Consider the following 5,732-nt stretch of genomic DNA (forward strand, 5'->3'; position numbering starts at 1 on the left):
TCTTTTGCTGCCTTCTGCTCAATAACCTCAAGACATTTGGGTCACAGAGTCATCAATTTTAGGAAAGACCACTAAGATCATCTAGTCCAACCATCAGCCCATCACCACCATGCCTGCTAAACCACTTCACTCATTTGAAAATGAGTTGCAATCCCGGCTCTGCTGAACACTGTCAGAAGACAGAGAGTGATGGCAAGAAAATGTCCAACTGTCAGCTCACTGTAGAGCAGAAACATGTGGCACCTTACCTTTGTGGGTGAAGAGGCTCGGGGTGAGCGCCGACATGCGAGAAAGATGGCATCACTGCCCACTCCTGGCTCAGGTCCCTTCTGTCCAGTTTGATAACAAGTAACACCACTCTGGTCTTGAAGAGCTGGATATTAGGAAATATTTCTTCTCTAAATGAATGATGGTGCAGTGGCACGGGCTGCACGGGGAGTGGTGGGGTCATCATCCCTGGAGGTGTTACAGAAATGTGGAGATGTGGCACCAAGGGATGCAGTGATAGGCACGGTGGTGATGGAGTGGGGTTGGAATTGGTGATCTTTTCCAGCACTAACGGTTCTACAGTTCCAAGAGGCATCAGTCAGCTGGGGTGCTTCTTCAGGATGAAAAGTGAGCAACAGTGTCCATGCTGTAGTTAAAAGTGGGGAAAAAACCAAACACATTAGATTATTTTGAGTCTGGAGATATGACCTGACATGAGCACAAGGACAACCAGGCTGACCCGTGCTCTTGGTGCCATGGCTGGAAGCCCTGAGATGAGGCAAGGCTCCAGCCCTGTGACTCCAGCAATGCCTGCACAGAGCCCAGAGCTGCAGTGCAGAACAGCCAGCTCCTCCATGCCAGCATTCTCAGCCAGCAGCCACCCAACTCTGCGGAGCATGACAGCACTGAGATGCTGCAGGGTCCTCTGCAAAAAACAAAAAATCCAAAGCGCTAATTACAAAGTTACACCCTGTGCTTAGCAACTGAACTTGGGTGGCAGAGCCCTGCCCACCCAGGAACTGTATCACCCCAGGATGACAGCACAGCCAGGGCCAGGCTGTGCAGCAGGGATCCCCAGAAGCCAGCCTGCTCATTAAGAACTCATCCACAGCAGGAAAACACCTGGAAAACTTTGCTCTGCACATCAGGAAACAACAACAACAACAAAATATCCAAAGCCAGAAAAGCCAGTATGGGGAGCAGGGAATATTTACAGTGGGGGAGGTTTGCAGGCTGCACATTATGAATGTGCCTGGGTATGTTATGCACCTTCCATGCGAGCATGCGTCACTGCAGGGCTTTCTGTGGGTGTGCATTTGTTTGGTTGGATTTACTCTGTCCTTGTCTCTGCGTGCATAGCTGCACAAGTAATGAATGCGCCTATTAAAGCGCAGCCAGAACATTTGTTTCTGAGGCTGGTGGAGAGGAGTCCTCACACCAGCAATGTGCTGCGTTTCTTTTCGTTTGCTCAGAATGCTTTGCACGCTCGGTTCAGTGTTCTTCCGAGGCAAATGCACTGGGTTGATTTCTAAGGCAACTCTTAATTACATATACCTGGCAATGGTCTCGATGTGAACACCTGAAGCAGATTTGAAGGCACAGATTTGCTGCACAGGACCATGGCTCCCCACATCCTCCATGTGGTTGTGGTGCACAGGACATCGTTCTGGATTAAACACGAATGAGATTTCAGTCTCATCAGAAAAACACCCAATATCAATTACAGTGAGTGCTCAATGAGGAGCCCAACACAGCCTTTATCATAACTCTTTCGCATTAGCGAGGCTGTTAAAACAGAGCTTAGAGAAGTTCAGAGTGAGCTTTCAGCACTGGACATTTCCTGACTCCTGGACCTTTGATTTTCTTTTCTCATCATTACATTAACACTTTTGTTATGGAATATTTATGATGCACACCACATGCTTAATGGATTTCCTCCTTTATTCGCAGCTAAGCTGCATTAATACAATACTCACACTATTCAATTTGAAATCCATCAAGGATTCATGGGCTTAATATCACCATCACTTTTAATGAGAAAGGAAATCTGTAAATCAAACGAGCCAAAGCGAAGGCTGAGAGGAAGCAGCAATAGCAGTTCAACAGTACCCTTCATATTAAAAGCACCTGGAAGCAAACTCTGTTAACTGGATCAGTTTTAAAGCAGTGAATTACTAAGAAGCTCAGTCCTAAATCGTGGCTGTGGCTTCTAGAACAGATGCCATCACATCACTATGTGTTCCACTCCCTGTTTTCCTGTGCTGTAATGTGCAGGTACATGAGCAAGGTGATAGGAAAGATGGATTAGAGCTGAACATAGGACTCAGTGGTATCACCACTGCTCCTATTTATTTATTCTCATGGGAGGAAGAAATCAGCTGAAGACCAGGCATGCACTGGTGTGTTTGTTTAGCTCTCATTTGCTGGCATGAACTCCTTGGCCTTGCACTGTTGGCACAATCAGATGCAGATGAGCACTCACCATTCCTCATCAACCCTGTCATCTATAGTTTCTCCAAGCAAACTTTCTCCAAGCACACACACAGCATTAGCAGTTGTGTCACTGGGAGCAGTGCAGCAAAGGAACAGTGACCAGTGTGATCGACAGCTGTTGTTGCTGACTGCCATGATTTCCTGGACTTTTCTGATATGTTTGTCACAATAAAACAGCAATATTGATAAGGAAAGAATGAATTCCTTTCTCCTACCTTTCCACACAAGCAGGAGCTAACCCTGAGGATTAACAGATGTAACAGATGCTCCTACTGAGGCCGCCACGATCCCCTACAGCCCAGTCCAATTGCACCAAGTCCTAGCCCAACATTTAGCCCCATTCAGCTGCAAGACATGCCCAGAAAATAAATATAACAGTGCAAAGACGTGTCAATGCTTTGCAGGCTCAAGAGAGATAACTATCAGTGGATGATACTTTTATGAAAGCACTCTGGGAGCCTTTAAGGCCAGACCTCCCCATTGGATCTACATTAGTGCATTTCAGCTCCCCACGTTGTCGGATTTGAGCTCCTTGTATTTCTTTATTGTCAGGCTCTGTTTCAGCAGGAGGCCTCAGGAGGTGCCCAGCTTTGAAGATAATGGGGCAATCACACATTTGAAGTCTTTCCCCCCGTTGGTAAGAGAGGTCCTTGTACTGAGTTTAAAGGAAGATCTGGCAATATTTCTATTCATCATCGTGCAAAGGGCAGAAGTTACAGATTTAAGAGTGGAAGGTGATTTCCCCTTCTGCTCTCAGCAACGAGGAGCAGTGCCGCAGGCTTTCAAGCAGCTTTGCTGACAAGGTTAAAACCGTCAGAAATGTACTGTGAATGTATTGAAACAGAGCTGCTTTTGCTCATATGCATCCGATTTCTACCAAGAGGTTGGGTAAGGAAAAAAGCGATCAATAATGTGAGTTTGTAACCAGTGGCAGAGTCACCAGATGGGAGGCAGAAGAAATTTGGATGCGGGCTCATTTGCTGTTTGCTAAGCATTTGACTTCCAATGAAACAAATGCAGTCAATGAAGCAAAGCCAACCCGACAGTGCAGGAACCGAGCTGGGGGATGGCACATCGCTCCCAGTGTGCTCAGGGGAGAAATGGGGACAGCAGAGATGTCATGGGCTGGAGGGAAAATCTCTGGAGACAGCTCCACTTACCTCAGTGAATGCCAAGTGCACACCTGGTGAGATATAGGATGCAGTCAGCTCCAGGAGTGCTGCTCAGACAGGACTCACTGCCCAACATGGCTTCAATGAGGGACTTCCAGGTGTCTGCACATCACTGCTGAGCTGACATTATTGCAACTCGCTGCTGTTTGGCAGTGCAACACCAAAGGCATCAGTACCCAGAACCTGGCTGAGCCTGGGCTGAAATAAACCACAAAAAAACCCCAAGGAGTAAATCAGCACCTAAAAAGAAGCAACAAGAAATAAACAGATTAGTCAGCATTACAGAATTTCTGCTCAAAAGCAGAGAAGGCTGCTGTAAATGCAGACCTGTGGCAATGGAAAAGCCCTTAGGAAAGCTCAGGGGGTCAGGAGAATCACCTGGAATGAGTTCATAGCTCCATGAGGACAGCAGCTCACAGATCTGGGCATGTTCTGCTCAGCATTTTCATCTCATCGTTTAATCTATCCAAAAACACAACACTCTGAAGCAAGGTTAGGCTTTTTTTTTCTCCTGTCCTTTCAAAAATTGAACAAAGGTGGCAATGGAGACAGACGGACTCCAAGCTGAAAACACGGTGACTCATGACCTTTGGATGAACAAAACGCTGTAAGAAATAGCAGTATGGATCAACGTGGAGCACTTGCTGGTGGCTGAAGACAGATCTTCCCCCCAGCGTTTTCAGATGACTTTGTGATATGCATCTTTCCCTTCCTACTGTTTGCCTTACGCTTGGAAAAAAAAAAAATATGTTATCTCAAGAGTCCTTTGAACATTAAAATGTATGCCGTGCATGTGACTTCCCTCAAATATCTTAAAATATTCTAAATGTGAGGATGTTGGCGCGGTGCCTGGGATCCTGTCTTTTTGGATAAAAGTTTCAGATAACCGACACTTTCCATTACCATTTCTCCCTGAAGAGGTCATCTCCGATCCGGCTCCACTGCAGAGCAGGGAAGGTACCTGGGCTCCCAAGATTCACAAAAGGTGACAAAGCTGCACAGCTGCTAATGAAAGCCGCTGTGTGTGTGTCTGACCTAGTTCTGCCTCGCTTTACCTGGGTATCTTCAAGCCACTTAAAAATTAAAATGGTTAATAATGCATCAGAGCCAAGCGTTACCCAGGGGGAATCTCAGCTTCGCAAGTGAAAGGAAACACTGCAAGTCTTCTTCCCTGCCTTTATGCCAACCATGCACACACTTAACGTCAATTGATTGATATCCTGAACCTATTTAGGCTGATTTTTAAGAAGTGGTAAGTTAGCAAACATTCATTCACTAAAAGAGTACAGAGTGTTGCACTGACACAGCTGCCCAGGGGGCGGTGGGAGCACCGTCCTTGGAGATGCTCCAGAACTGTGGGGCTGTGGCACTGAGGGACGTGGTGATGGCACGGTGGGTTGGGCTTGAGGGTCTTAGAGGTATTTTCCAGCCTAAAAGATTCTATGGTTCTGTAACAAGTCACTTCTGCACACTGTACACCTCCCAAGGAAAACCCACGTGGATTTCCACAGATCCCTCTTACTGCCATCTCCTCCCTAGGTGTAGCTTCCCGGGCACCACAGGGCTCAGGAATTCTGTTGATGGCTGCTGCACCTTGCACTGACGTTAGAGGAAATATTTATTTGGGAAAGTTTCATTTTACCATAATTTTTACTTGACTGCCACTTAGTGGCAATTTAAAGTAATAGCTCAGGGAGGTTTCCTGGCAAACCCACAGCCCCACAAATGAACCTGGCTGTTGGTGGCTCTTCCCAGTGGTGTATGGTTACTATCTCAAGAATTCGGGTTTCATTCTGTTCTCTATCCACAGGTTGGGAAGCAGGTTATCAAATCCCATCTCCTGTACAAAGCATTGAAACATCAAAGCTGTTATGAAGGCAACTTCCAACTCAACTGTGCTCTTAGTTCGTTCAGAGGCTGCTGCTTTCCAGCAGGTAGGACTTCCAGAGGTTGGGATCAGATGGTCTGGAACAACACCAACGTGGGAATTACCACAACAGAGCAGAACACTAAAAAGCCAAGTGAGATTTTCACACTTCCCAGTGCCCAAAGCCTGACATCCTTGCCATGCAGCACCTT

At 46.7% G+C, this 5,732-nt stretch overlaps 1 long non-coding RNA gene across 1 annotated transcript; it reads right to left on the reverse strand.

Annotated features, from left to right (window-relative positions):
- Nucleotides 1-259: 259 nt before the first annotated feature.
- Nucleotides 260-3,706, reverse strand: LOC122182962. The gene is made up of 3 exons (XR_006180050.1): nt 3,642-3,706; nt 1,543-1,654; nt 260-634 (listed from the first exon to the last, which is right to left on the reverse strand). It is a non-coding gene; the product is annotated as an uncharacterized LOC122182962 (long non-coding RNA).
- Between the last annotated feature and the right edge of the window lie 2,026 nt (nt 3,707-5,732).

The sequence above is a fragment of the Lagopus leucura genome, unplaced genomic scaffold, assembly GCF_019238085.1.
Source record: "Lagopus leucura isolate 7727_CA_CO unplaced genomic scaffold, USGS_WTPT01 Super-Scaffold_100016, whole genome shotgun sequence".
NCBI lineage: Eukaryota > Metazoa > Chordata > Aves > Galliformes > Phasianidae > Lagopus > Lagopus leucura.